This window comes from Peromyscus maniculatus, chromosome 9 (genome assembly GCF_049852395.1).
Source record: "Peromyscus maniculatus bairdii isolate BWxNUB_F1_BW_parent chromosome 9, HU_Pman_BW_mat_3.1, whole genome shotgun sequence".
Taxonomy (NCBI): Eukaryota; Metazoa; Chordata; class Mammalia; order Rodentia; family Cricetidae; genus Peromyscus; species Peromyscus maniculatus.
The window spans coordinates 25,327,476-25,343,111 of NC_134860.1; the positions used below are offsets into that span (position 1 = coordinate 25,327,476).

Here is a 15,636-nt window from a genome sequence, read left to right on the forward strand (position 1 = left end):
ATGGATGATATAGCAAAAGAACCAGGCATGGATTGGTAGTAAGCAGTAGAACTGGCAAATTATGGAATTTTAGAATATAAATAATCTGTGTGTATCATGGTTGGCATACACATACACATCAGAGAGAAGTGAGAAGTCTGGAACTATTACTAAATGATCCCCTGAGAACATTCGCTGGGAAGGGAAAGGCAGAGTGTATGGAACTGCTGCTGTCATGATATCATGGAAATTGACCTTGTAGACATGCTATTTTTATTATTTAATGTAATTAATAGAGGTTATGTAGTGATGACAATTTAGGGCATTATTTTCTTTCTAAAATCTGTCTGTCTCTGTCTGTCTGTCATTCTCTTGCATGTGTGTGTGTGTGTGTGTGTGTGTGTGTGTGTGTAGGCCTGTGTGCAGGCCACGTGTTCCATGGCACATGATGAGGAAATCAGAGGACAGCTTTAGCCATTGGCATTTCTCTTCCACCTTGTTGGGGACAAGGTCCCTTGTTCGATCTGTGTAGGCCAGGGATTCTGTCTCCACCTCTCATCATGCTTCAGGAATGCTGGGACTGCAGACATGCTGCCATACTCACACTGGGCAGCCAGTATTTTACCCACTGAGACATCTTCCTAGCCCAAGTATTATTTTCTTTTTAAAGATAATTTGTTTCTGGGGTTCCAGGATCTTCTGAGGTCCAGTGGTCTTCTTTCAAATTATACAAGTTATAGATTCAAGTCCCTCTAGTGTTTGGGGTATTTTCTTCCTCAATTATATAACCACTATTGATTTTTTTAATCCTTTTTTTCTTAGCAAATGAATTCTTTCTATTTTCAGATTTAGTGTCTAAATCTTTCTCCATCTTCCCATGTTTCCAGCTCCTCCAGTCTCTGTTTCACTGTTACAGACTTCCTTCATGGCCCGCTAAATTCAGACCTCACCAGTGACAGCCTCAGCTTCAGCTCACCTGCTCATTTTTAGTTTTGTTTTGTTTTGCTTTTTGAGACAGGGTTTCTCTGTGTAACAGCCCTGGCTGTCCTGGAACTCACTCTGTAGACCAGGCTGGCCTCAAACTCACAGAGATCTGCTAGCCTCTGCCTCCCAAGTTCTGGGATTAAAGACATGTGCTACCACCACCTGGCAAATGCTGACTTTTTTTAAGTTTTAAAGTCACATTTTGAAGAAGAAAGAAGAAGGAGGAAGGGGAGGAGGACGATGAGAAGAAGAAGAGTTCTGTACTTGTGTTTGTTTGAACACACATGGGGACAAGGAGTGCACATTATGCATGCATCTGAGCCTCTGGGTATCTGTCTGTTGAAGTTGTTATCTGCCTTTTTTTAAACAGTTCCATGTCAGAAGAGGTCTATTCTGAATATTTTATTTGCTCCCCCTTAGGGTTCTTGCCTCCCTTTGGTAGAGCCTCTTGGACTTCCTATTTTCTATCTGTTTTAGGGTTGAGGTGCAGATGCCATGGGTCTCCCTGAGGTGAGAACACAGGCAATGATGGGAGCTGATAGTCTAGTGAGGCAGGCCACCAGCTCTGTCATGACAGTTGATCTTCCTTTGGTCTCTCAGTTCCAATAGTAAGGAACATTGTCCTTAAATACTTTCAATGTATTTCATTTAAATGGCTTTAAATACATTGTCCTCTATCTTGTCTGGTCTTTGATTGTCTTTGGCATCAGGGAGACACAGAATCCCTTTGTTAGTTCATGTCCAATTCTCTGTTGTGAAGGGGAGGCCCAGTGAACTTCTTATCCCTGAGAGAAAGTCTATTTGTATTCAAGCTCCAGGGTGTCCTGTGCTGGTCCTTTGGTACACTTCTAGTCCAGGAAGGGAAAATCTGCCAACTTTTCAATGACTCCATCAGGTCCCTGCCCACGAACCATCGGCATCCTCTTTGACCCCATGCAGCCTAGGGCACAACTCCAACCCACCTGCAGATATACAAGTCCAATCAGAATAATAAGCAAATGTACCCACCAGAGGCTCACCTGGGCCAGTCCCCCTGCAGCCTTCCTTCATCCTTGTGAGCTGTAACAACATAGTCAGAATCACTGGTCTTATGCAACAATAACTAATTCATGTAGAAGGAAAGGCGAGGTGAAGTCTTCCTATAGTGCTTTCTATATTTAAAATTACATATAAAAAAAGTGCAATTAAAATTTGGGCCCAAAGAAAATATTTAACATAGGAGGAGCTATCTGCTATAAATTTTACTAAGATGCATTTGTAGGATCTGGGTAAAAAGGGATTCATAGACTATTTTGTTTGATGTTAGGAGCTATGACTTGCAGGAAGTTCTGCCCTATAGGGCCTGGCCCAAGGGAAGAGACTAACAAATAAATAACCCTTGACCTGTTTCTAGGTAAATTCTGTCTGTTAGGCTGCTAAGGGGTGAATTATTCCCCATAGAGTATTCCTGTGCTGATCTTGTGTGTCCTTAGTTGTCATATGGACTGGCACTCAGTTCTGCCTTCTGCTCTGAGTAGCAGCAGTACTAATTCATATTACTTTACTGAAGCAGAAATCTAATTGATAAGACACAACATGTGCTTAAAAATCAAAAGCCACATTCCCACTCATGAAGAAATCTCCTTGAATCACACAGTCTCAGAAGTTGATGACAGAGAGGCTTTGGGACACATGCATAAGAGACTGCTTTCAATTCTACCACCTAATACTCCAGATCTAGCATGACACCATTTCATCTGTAATAAACAAATGATCCCTTTTGGATTAAAATTACCTAGGAATGTATTTGACAGCATTTCATCTATGAGCTTATCATCTCAGATGTCTGTGCTGGCTTTAAATACAGTTTTATTGTCTGCTTGATCTGTCTCTAATATAGCTATTACTACACTTGACCATATGGCCAGCCCAGATATTCCCCAAACAAGTTTAGTTTGTTTCTGTTGCAGTGAACAGTAGCATTAGTTATACCCATCTGGGCTGGAGGGATGACTTGGTGGAGAGGACTGAGGTTCAATTCCCAGTACCCACATGTCAGCTAAGAACTGTTCAGGGGATCTGGTGCTGTCTTCTGGTCCTGCATGTCCTGCATGCATGTGGTGCTTAGATACACATGCAGGCCCACTCATACAAATAAAAAGAAAGAACATCTCAAAAAAAAATCAAGGATACTCATCTGTTTGACTTGGGGATAAAAACTAAACTGAGATCTTTATATCTTTCATCCTTTTAATTTTAAAAAGTAAGTATGGAATGCTCTTTATAAACTGGTAAGCAAAAATACTTGACCACAGTGCTGGAAAACTGTCACTAGTTGCATTTATGTTAATCACTAGCTGCTAGAACTGTTACTGCTATTAGTTGTGTGCTTTCCAGCTCCTTGTTCAACACTGGATCTTCAAACACTTCCTTTCTGTCACCTTCATTCTCCTTTTTCCACACATATTAGATTGTAATCAAACTCTGAGAAATAATGTGAATATGGGAATAAGCCTTCTCCTTACCTGGCTTCTCCAAATTCAAAGCTAGCGAGGCTTAGAGATGAAGGATTGGTGGGATCTCAAAGCCTCATTCATCACGGCCTTTCCTAGTTAGGGCTGCCAAAGATGAAAAGTGATTGATGGCACAAATAAAACTAACAGGGAAAACCCCAAAGCTGCTCCACAGATCTGAACTCCGTTATTTACTTGTTATCATTTCCTTCATGTACCAGCTTCATGCTTGGCATATGATGGGCACTTGATTGGTGCATGTAGAATAAGCAAAGCAAGGCAGTGCAGTTCCTCATCAGAGGCTGAAAGGATGATTCTATGGTTTGAATAAAAAAAAACCTCTCCATGGGCTCATGTGTTTGAACACTTGGTCCCCAGAAGATGGCACTGTTTGGGGAGACCGTGTAAGTTCTGATGTGGGAGGCAGGTTGGTCATTGGGAGAGGGCCTTTGAATGTTAGCCCAGCCCACCCTGGCTGGAGCTATGTACTTCCCAGTCAGTAGTCAAGTGAGAAGCTGTTGCCATGAGCTCCTGTGACTACAGGCCAATCTGCTCCAGCCACTATTCCTTCCTCACACTCTCTGAAACTGTGACCACTAGGTATTTTGTCAGAGTGATGAGAAAAGCAGTTGATAGAGTGGCTTGAATGTTGCTTTTGGACTTCTTTAAGACCCAGTTAGTTTTCATGTCTCACCATGATACTGAAATGATAGTCTTTATTTTTTGGCCTATGTTTCTAATGTGGAGTTGCCAAATGCCTGACAGATGTTCCGCACCTACTTCATGGCAGACATTACTAATGGATTGTAGCATGCCTTTTCACTGGGAATGGAGTACCTGTGGTACTCATGGAGATGTATAATCTTGACTGCTTTCAAGGAGAGGTTTGCTTTCAAGGGACAAGGAATATAGTTAACTGAGAGTCCAGTTGTTAACACATGGGGGTCGACTTCAGCTGCACTGTAGCTTCCAACTGAAAGTCATGCCTTTTCTGGGGTAGTCCTCCCCATGATGGTCTGGGCCAGGGTGGTGACCATAAGAGGGCATTTATAAAGACCCAAATGCCTAGGCCACTCCTAGTCAGCTCTTTGTGGAAACACTGGCTCCAGTGCTCTCCCAGAGGGTGGAGGCTTTGTTAGGCTCACACTGTATTCACACCCAATCCCATCTAATCCTAACTCTCCTCCTTCCTTTTCATATGTGTTGATTTCTAATAACTATCTCATACGTTAACCTCCAACTCCAGGTGCCTTGAGAAAACCCAAGCTAGAAGTTCCTGCCAACAGACTGGAGCTGGCAGGTAGAAGTAGCTTTCTTTCCTTGGATGCTTATGTTGCATGGTAAAATCAAGGAAAGTGACTCTGTTTTGGCCTGCTGACTGTGGAAGGGATGTATCAGTTATCTGGGTCTCTCTATAACAACAACAAAGCACACACACACACACAAAATGCCTGTCTTCAAAGCATCTAAGTCATTTCCTCCATTGTCCCACACAGGATTTCTCAATTTTGGCACTGTTGACTTTGGGCAGAATGAGCCTGCCTTGTCCTATGCACTGCCAGACAGCTGCCAGTATTCCCAGCATCTCCTCCTACATGCCAGCCATACCCCATGTACACCTTGCCAGATATCTTCCAGAGAGGGAAAGTATCTGCCCAGTTGAGACCATTGGCTTAAGAGTTCTGCCTGAGGAGGCAGTTTCCAGGAAAAGGAAACCAAACTCTCAGAATGCTTTGAAATTCTCCTTTTTTTTCATGGGCTGTTTTGAGATCTTTCCTTGGAAGGGGAGCATACTTCCTTGAATTGATCATCAAGCAGACAGAAAATCTGATTATGCTTTGAACACTGTCTCCCAGTTAACAGGTGGAATTTCTACAGAGGCTGCTGGCAGCTGTTTGAAATCTGAGAGCCAGTGTTTTGACTCGTGTGACCCACTCTTGGGTCCTTGGGAATGGTGTCTCACCCCCACACAACTGCATGAGGGTGGTGGCGTCTGCTTTCCTAGCTAGGAGAGGCTGCATTTCTCTTCTGACGAGAGTACCAGGAACTGGACTTCTGTGTTTAGGACTAATTTGAACTTGAAGGAAAAACTGAGTTTCTTGGGAACTTCTAAAAACAATTAGCATTTACAGTTTGTTGGGATGTTTGAAATCAAATGAGTTAATGCAAGTGTACACTGACCTGGTCACTTCAAGGGTTCCTTTGATACCTTATTTTATTTATTTTTATGTTTTATTACATTTCTTTTTGTGTGTGTGTGTGTGTGTGTGTGTGTGTGTGTGTGTGTGTGTGTGTGTGTAGGTCAGAGGACAAATTTGGGAGTCAGTTCTCTCTTTCCTTCCAACTTCTGGATTTTGGGAAGGACACTTATGTGTCTGGCTTGCAAGCAAGTGCCTTTATCCACTGAGCCATCTCTTTGGCCCTCTTGGCTCTTGGATAACTTTTTATATAAAGAATGAATATCCACTGAAGAGTATTCAAAATCATAGATGGCTGGCTGTGGCAGCATATCCTGGTGATCCCAGCACTTAAAGGGGCAGAAGCAGGAGGTTCCATACTGGCCTACATGGAATCCTGCCTCAAAAAAACAAGGGCTGGGGCTGGGATGTAGCTCAGCTGGTTGAGTGCTTGCCTAGAATGCATGGAGCCTGGGTTTGATTCCTGTGTCTCACATGATGAATGGAGAGAACTGACTCCACATGTATGTGCATGTGCAGGCATGCCCATGAATTCATGCACACATGTACACAATAAATGAATAAAAATAATTTTTAAAAACCAGGGGTTGAGACTACAACCCATAGTTCCAGAGAAGCTAGCTAACAAGGAGGACCCTAAGAGGGATGCATGGATCTCCTTGGGAAGGGGAAATAGATGAGATCTCCATGAACAAACTGAGGGTGAGAGGGGCAAGAGAGGGTAGGGGATGGGGGATGAGAACATAAGGGAAGCAGATGTTCAAGCTGGAACAGGGACGTAGTGGGAGAGGAAGGAAAGAGATATCATGATAGATGGAGATATCATGGGAATAGGGAGAAACAGGGTGCTAGGGAAGTTCCCCGGAATCCACAAGGATGACCCCAGCTTAGACTACTAGCAGTAGTGGAGATGGTACCTGAACTGGCCTACTCCGGTAATCAGATTGGTGAATACATTAACTGTCATCATAGAGCCTTCATCTGATGGAAGCAGATGCAGAGATCCATAGTCAAGCACCAAGCCGAGCTCCAGGAGTCCAGTCAATGAGCAAGGGACATCAAGGTCATGATGGGGAAACATACAGAGACAACCAAACCAAACTAGTGTGAACTCATGAACTGTGGACCAATAGCTGTGGAGCCCCCATGGGACTGGACCAAGCCCCCTGATAGGCCATAGGCGAGGCTGTTGTTTAGCTTGAACTGTTTAAAAGGCCTCTTGGCAGTGAGATCAGGATCTGTTCCTGGTATATGAGCAGGGTTTTTGGAGGCCAGTGCCTATGGTGAGACCTGCCTTAACTGAATGGACCAGGCTCTGCTAACTCCCTATGGGAGGCCTTGCCTTGGAGGAGGTGGGTTGGAAGGGAAGGTTAGTGGGGGGAGGAGAGAGGAGAGGAGGATTTGTGGTTGGTATGTAAAATGAATAGAAAATTTCTTAATAATAAAAAAAATAGAAAAGATAAAACCAGGGGTTGAGGATGTGGCTCAGTGGTAACACATTGGTATAGCTCGTAGAAGGTTGAATCACTAGACCCCAATAAGAAGTAAAAGTAAAAACAAAATAATATAAAAAAGAAAAAAACTATAGATTCACCAGAAGTAGAAGAATTAAAAATATTTATATTATTCCAACTTAATGCTAAATAGTCAATATTTTGAGAACTAGCTGTTTGAAGTTTCCTTCTATATGCTAAAATTATTCTTTGTGATATAAATCAGATCATATTGAAATTGTTTTCAACTCTCTTTGGCTCTCTGTGCATAGAATTAGCAATATTCTTGGGTTCAGCATATTCTCTCTCTCTCTCTCTCTCTCTCTCTCTCTCTCTCTCTCTCTCTCTCTCTCTCTCTCTCTCTCTCTCTCTCTCTCCCACCTCTGAATAACTTCATTCTGACATCTGAAAGGGATATCTCAGAAAGCAAGAGTTGCTGCCTGTGTTCTTGGCTGACAACCTGTCATATTCCCTTAGTCCTGGGTATAGAACACTAGCTACAATGAACTTCGATGATTCTCCTGGAAAAATTGAAGACGGCCCTGGGAGAAAATCTCTCCTGATCATATAATAGCTATACTAGAGCTTAGAGCCTTGAAATAGCATCTGCAGAGGCTGGCTCCTGGGCTGTTAACACCGCTTACATCGCTTCAATCAATCTACAGGATTTACAAGGTAATAGAAAATGTTTCCCATAAAATCAAACTTTTTTTTTTTTTATCTGCCAAAGTAAGTTTTTAATAAAAATGCTCGGGGCTGATCTTTGAAAACATGTTTTTCTCAAGAACAGTGGATTGACCTGAGGGAGGCTTTTAAGGAATTTCTGGAAGGTTCTAGGGCAATATGGTCTGATTTGCATGTTGGTAATTAGTAACTAGAAGTGATCTATCCATAGTTATTCCTATGACCTTGAGCCAATCACTTTCTCTAGACTTTCTGTGGGAGTCCACAGAGGTTTCCTAGTGAGATCTGAGTTTGCTTTCCACAGCAAGGCTGCATAAGGGGATGGATTGACCACATGCATGGTTACCAGGTGTCTGGAAGGGTCTGAACTTGGCTGTGCTAGTGGGAGGTCTTTTGTTCCACCCCTTGGCATTCCTTTAAATAGCCCTTTAGCAGAGACAGAAGGGGCTGGTGGGTTTTGACCCAGGCCCTCCCAAGGCTATCCTGTGTTTCTATATGTTTCTCTCCTCTGTATATCTATCTAAATATTTCCCACTTCTCCTATCCCAAGAGCACCCTGGCGGAAAAAGTGGGAGCAGGTTTCCCACAATGTTCATTTTCCTTAGTACAAGTATATATGCATGTATGTATGTATGTATGTATGTATGTATGTATGTATGTATTTGTAGCTGGAGTTTTCTCCAGTCCTACTTGATCCACAGTCAGGACAAATCTCTCTTACCCTCCAGTCCCACAGCTGCTTAGACCCAACCGAGTAAACACATAGAGACTTATAGTTAAAACCTTCCTTTTTTAAAAAAAAAGAAGAAAAGGGGAAGTGATGTGGATATTGCTCTGTATAAATAAAATGCTGATTGGCCAGTAGCCAGGCAGAAAGTATAGGCAGGACAAAGAGAGAGGAGAATTCTGGGAAGTGGAAGGCTGAGGCAGAGAGACACTGACAGCTTCCATATGACAAGGGAGCTGTAAGGTACCAGTAAGCCATGAGCCACATGGCAAAGTGTAGATTAATAGAAATGGGCTAATTTAAGATATAAGAACAGTTAACAAGAAGCCTGAGCCATTAGGCCAAACAGTTTAAATAATATAAGTGTCTGTGTGTTTATTTTATAAGTGGGCTGTCAGACTGCAGAGGCTTGGTGGGAGCTGGAGAGAAGCTCTCTACCAGCTACATTTATTTACAAAATGGATCTCCCTGTGTAGCCTAAGGTGGCCTTCAATTTGTAATACTTTTGCCTCAGCCTCTTGAGTGTCAGAATTACAGGTGTACACTGCCATACCTGGGTCTAATATTGTTTATAAAAATCACAATGTGGCAGGATTCAATCCATGCTCTTCCTGACTAAAGTGCTCAGTGCTGCTTGTCTGGGTTGGATGCTTAGGTTTTTTTTCCAAATTGACACAAGCTAGAGTCATCTGGGAAGAAGAAACATCACTTGAGAAAGTGCCTCCACCATACTGGTCTGTAGGCAAGTCTGTGGGAGCATTTCCTTCCTTGTGCTAAAGGAGGGCCTGGTCCGCTGCAGGCAGTACTGTGCCTGGGAGGGTGGTCTACATTACGTCAGAAAGGGAGCTGAACACACCTGGGAGAGCAGACCAGTAAGCAGCGGTCCTGCATGGCCTCTGTTTCTGTTCCTGCCTTGAGTTCCTGCTCTGACTTCCCTTCATGATGGACTGTAAGTTGTAAGATGAAATAAGCCCTCTCCTCCCTAAGTTGCTTTTGGTCATGTTGTTTATCACAACAATAGAAGGCAAACTAAGAGAGATTGGGTTGGAAAGTGATGATAATCTGTGTTCCAGGTCTTTTTTCAGTTTCCATGTCTTACATCATTATGCTTACGAATAAGCCCAAGAACCCCTTTCTACCATTGCTCTTGTTAACTATGCTCATCCTTTACAGTCCAGCAAACCTTGACCTCCTGCTCACACTCACCCAAATATTCATATCTACTCTTTTCTCTTTTTTTTTTCTTTCCTAGCATTGCCTTGTAAGCATAACTATTAACTAGGGAAGACTCTCATGAAGCAAAATGGCAGAAATTTGGGGTTAGCATGAAGACTTGGAATTGGAGTACATGATCATCTCAGGAGGAACTAATGAAGGAAATTATCATTTTGGAATCAGTTGTAATCCTGATCCTCTCCCAGAAAATTAAGCATCTTTGTGTGGCTCATTGCAAGACTCATATATTATGAAGACATTGCTCTTTGCACATATGAACTGGATGTCTATTCCATAGACCTGCAGACTTTTCCTGTCATGGACCATAGAGACATAAAGTTCAATTGTTGTCTTTATAGCACTTAGCAGCTGTGACACTATATTTTGGAAGAGGATATAGGAGGAATATACACTGTAGCTGCACTTCAAACCTTTATTCATGGATACTGTCAATTGAGCTCCATGTAATTTCATGTGTCATGGGATAGTATTACTGCTTTTCTTTTAACAATTTCAAAATATGAAAACCATATGTTGCTTGTGGGCCAGATCCAGCTTACTTGAATGTTTTGTCATCCCCTAGTTTACCCTGTGTAGTTAGAAGTTTTGTCTGGTCCTGCCTGTCACTGCAGTCCTGCAGCCACTTATAAAATAATCACTCAGAAGCTTATATTAATTATAACTGCTTGGCCATTAGCTCAGGCTTATTACTGACTAGCTCTTACACTTAAATTAACCCATAATTCTTATCTATGCTTAGCCACGTGGCTTGGTACCTTTTCTCAGTTCTGCTTTGTCATCTTGCTACCTCTGTGTCTGGCTGGCATCACCTCACTCAGCCTTCCTCTTCCCAGAATTCTCCTATTCTGCTTATCCTGCCTATACTTCCTGCCTGGCTACTGGCCAATCAGTGTTTTATTGAACCAGTGTGCAAGAGCATTATCCCTCAGAATTTACCTTTTTTAAATTAAATTAAATTAAATTAAATTTAAATTAAAAAGGAAGGTTTTAACTTTAACATGGTAAAATTACTTATAACAGTTATCAAGCAACAATTACAGTTATAATATCTAGTCTATTTGTATTTGGCAAAATTAAAGAGAATATTCTATCTATCCTATATTTGTGAGTCTAAAATATTATATCTAATTTATCTTTTATAATAATCAAGGAAAATTATAACTATTTAGTCTTCAACTACATCAAAGACCCCAGAAGGATATAATAATACCTAAGTAAACAGGAAATGCATTGTAAACAACTTCCAAAAATCTGGAATGACAGAGAAAGCTGGATGCCTGGACAGTCACCTGAAGTTCCTCTGCAATGTTGGGGCATCCATTTTTAGCCCACAGGCCTAGTCTCTCAGTCACTTTTTCCTGTGTCCTGTAGAATGTCTGGCAGACTCCTCTGCAAAGCAGGAACCTAAAGGACCATCTCATCTTGTTTTGGCAAAATTTAGTGGTCATTTTTCCATAGGTCCTGCATGTCCAGTCCATACAACATTTTGTCAAGCAGTCCAGGCAAGAACAGTTTCTTGCCTAAATGGCTAACTTTTGCCATAAGGAAAGCAAACTCCATATAGAGTTTCTTTGATGCCCATCATCTTCTTTGAAGTAAATCAGTGCGGCCAGGAGCAGATATGTCTCACTGTCTAGAAAGTGTAAGTTTTTAAAAACATTTTTTCAATGCCATATTCCATAGGTCTCTGAAGTGTTTGAAGATTACCTACCTATCTGAAATATATCTCTGCATATCTAGAAAACCTAATTAACATGACTATAAGTTTGACTATTATAGATGACTATTAATTTGTATTTTTTAAATTATATATTACAATTTTAAATGAGTTGCATAAACATAATACATTAAACAAGAGTAGAAATATATATATATATATATATATATACATGTATACAGTATAGTAAAATTAACTTTAAATTTGTATCAATAAATTAAAATCCATAGCATTGTAAAACATTTCAAACAAGTTGTTGCTCTTTAAAGGTAGACTAAATAATCTACCCTCTTTCCCTATCATATCTATAGTATCATCCTGTTTATTCTTTAGAAAGAGATTGCATTTATAATAAACCTGCTCTAAATAAAAATAAACATTCATAAACAATATTTTGGGAGTTTGGGGGTAGCTTCTCATACTTCTTCCTGCTGGTTAGGGGCACTGCAATCTTATGGGGATCCTGAGAAAATTAAGAATTACGGTCAAGTCCTGACTGGAGTAGTCTGTGAGGCTGCATTGTCTGAGCCAGTTGCCTTGAAGCTGTTCTAGATGTTAGAGTATCTGGAGACCTCTCAAGGGGTCTTCCTTGATCAAACCACATTAGCCTGTAATCAATCCACAGGTTCTCATCTTCTGTGTAAACAAAAAAGGAAGCTCTTTTCCAAAGCAATGTATCCTTAGACACAAATTTTGAAGTCAAGATACCTTTAATATATATATATATATATATATATATATATATATATATATATATATAATATGTATATTATATATATATATGTATGTATAATATTGGTTTAACTCAGAAGCCTTTACAATCAAATGTCTTTCTGCAGTTAAAAATCCCAAAGACAATATAATCCAGATTATCTGTGTAATTTCCATTTTTACATAGCTTAACTTTTATATTACTTTTACTGTCTATTTAAAGACTTTATTTTTTAAGACTATCTATTTCTTTATATAACTGTCTATCCTCCTTTTCCTCTTTCTCCCAAGCCTGCATACATTTTTTTTTTCCGAGACAGGGTTTCTCTGTGTAGCTTTGCGCCTTTCCTGGAGCTCACTTGGTAGCCCAGGCTGGACTCGAACTCACAGAGATCCGCCTGGCTCTGCCTCCCGAGTGCTGGGATTAAAGGCGTGCGCCACCAACACCCAGCTCACCTGCATACATTTTTATACATATTCTAAACTGTTTAGACTTTTATTCCATCTGAATCTGTCTTATTGTGAATCTACAATCCTTCTCTGACCAGGAGAGATTTTAAACTGTAAAACTGCATGGCTAGGACCAATGTGGCAGCCTTGGCTGCTGATTCTGCCCACCTCAACTTCCCAACATGGCAGAGGTACATCTATGGCCAACTCTGGGAAGCAGCGGGTCTATGCCTCCAACAAGCAGAGTGTAGCCCAGAAACCACTTTTTTTTTGTACCAGTAAAAGCTAAATCCTCCATGCAGTGTGCTGTGCACGGCTTTGGAGATGCCTCTGTGTACCATGGCAGGAATCCGTCATGCTGTAGGTCAAGCCCACATGCCTGAAATTCGCCATGCTGTAACTCAAGCTGGTGTGCCAAGGTGTCTCTCACGTGAGAGACACAACTAGGAAGCTGTTCTTGGCTCTGTTTTAGAAACATTTTTTAAAGCTTTCTCAGGTTTTAGGTGGAAATTCTTACCAAACATTTGGGTGTCACATGTAGTGGAGTGTTTCTCTGGTCTCACCCTGGCCCCAAGATCTCACAGCCACTTATAAAACAATCATTCAGAGGCTTAATATTATCAGTTGCATGACCTATGGCAGGCTTTTTGCTAGCTAGCTCTTACAACTTGACCCATTTCTATTAATCTGTAAGTTGCCATGTGACTGTGGCTTACTGGTATTTTCATATCTTGCTTCTCCTGGTGGTACTGGTGTCTCTCTCCTCTCTGCCATTCTTCTTCCTGTCTCTCTCTTCAATTTTCCACCTAGCTATAACCAGCCCTGTCATAGCCAAATGACTTTATTTATCAACCAATCAGAGCAGCACATATTCACAGCATACAGGATGACATCCCACAGCACTTCCCCTTTTCTGTCTAATCAAAAAGGACTGTACCAAGCACTGTTAACAAATGGGCCCGGAAGGAACCCTCACAGAGCTTTCCTGAAATTCTTCAGGTTATCTGAGCTGTAACACTTGCACACACACACACACACACACACACACACACACACACACACACAAGTCTATATTCAAAACCACGAGGAGATCCTGAGTTTGAGCAGTCTTTCTTGTCAGATACAGTATGACAAATGCCACTGTGAATTTCTAAGATGTGATAACAGGAGATAGACTTGCAAGGACAAACTTATGTTAGATCTCTTCAGAACACAGAACACTCGCGGAGTCTGAGATAGGAAACCCCCTTCTTTTCATTAGGAAAATGAAGTCACTTAGACAGTGACCTAGTTGCATGATTAAATCTGTACCTGAGTCTTCATTCTCCATCTCCCAGTGACCAGACATTATAGTAGAGTGACCTACACTATTTTAAAATGTTGATTGTGTGTATTTGTCACAGGACATTTTCATACAAGTAAGCACTGTACATTGAGCCAACCCCCCCCCTGTCCTTTTACCTTAACTTTTCTTCCACATTCCTCCCCAAACCAACATGGTCAGGTTCTTCTACATATTCCTTAGTCTGTTAGCCTTCTCTATTCCCATTCTCATTTGTCAGATAGCTTTCTTCATCCATCTTCTTTCATTTTTCTCCTATGATGAAAAACTCAGGGTTCAAAGTGACAGTGTGGTCTGGCAACCTGTCACACTTGCAGAAGAAACTCCTGCAAAGTATTGGATGTGATCCTCTTGCTACCTCACAATGGAGATGTGCTCAAAGAAACAATACAATTGGAAAACTAAGAAATACTCAAACATCCTGTGAATGTGGGCTCCCTGGCACCTCAAAGTGGAAACATATCCGAAGAGACAGAGGAAAAGGAGCAAGTTATAAACATCCTTTCCCCTCCACATCTACCATGTTGACAGATGTCAAAGCAGTGTCGTGCTCTCCTGTTTCAGAACCAAAAAAGAAAGAGAAAGATGACAAACGGCACAGGGTATGATACTAAAACAGCAAAAACCAAAGCAAGCCCTGAGGCTCCCTAGGAGACAGAAGGCAGTGTGCAAAGCTAGCAGACAGGAAGGAGGGCAGTGATGGGTCCAGGCGCCCCAGGACTGACAGGTGTTTTTGAGGACACCTCATTTGTCACTCTGCCTAATCTCATCAGTGAAAACACTCTGAAGACTGTGAAAGAAATGGTTTCCATGAACATGACCAAAAACTAGGACAGAAGTATCAGGTTATTTTGGGAGGCAGGGATCTACCAAGTGCAAAAACAAAGAGTGGCAAATGCCTAGCTCACTGCTCTCATCCCTATGATTAAGCTAAAAATCCCTGCCTAGGAATGGAACAGCATCCCTGATTCTCTAATCTCCAAGAGAACTGGCCGTGCAGACCTTTGGTGTTCTCAAGTTGCTAATGACACACCATGTTCACACACATAGCTAGCTCATCATGGGCAGGAGTAACCGAGCTGCCAAAGCACAGAAGCTTGCAAATGGAATCAATATCACAGCTGCAATCCACAGGCAGAACATCCCAGGGTTGATGCACAAAATCGTAGAGTGTCTGGTTATTGATGAGTCTGATTGTATCTTGGATGCTGGGTTTGAAGAGGAATGAAAACAAATTATTAAAGAATTTTGCCAACACACAGTCATACTATCATTTTTCTTCCACACAAATGGTAGAAATTTGAAGGTGGTGTGAGAAATTCTCTGAAAATGGAGCTTGTTATATAAGATTCTTGATGATGATAAAGCCACACACATGTGCACACACTCACATGCACACTGCTTTCACATTCCTTAAAAACTGAAAGAAGGGTCTCTCCACCATGAATGAGGAGAACTTTGACTCTCTGTGAAGCACATTTGTCTGTCTTGGCGATGCATGGAAGGCAGAATCCAAATAAGTAAAAAACTATGTTCTTCCATTTCTGCAACTTAGATTCAGGGATATCTGTACAGACACCACTGAGAGAGAGCATGACATACCTGGAGAGGACTGGACTATTC

The 15,636-nt window shown here is 41.4% G+C and overlaps 1 pseudogene; it reads left to right on the forward strand.

Moving 5' to 3' along the window:
• The first annotated feature begins 14,712 nt into the window (after nt 1-14,712).
• LOC121832147 (ATP-dependent RNA helicase DDX18 pseudogene) lies at nt 14,713-15,309 on the forward strand (annotated as a pseudogene).
• The last annotated feature ends 327 nt before the right edge of the window (nt 15,310-15,636 follow it).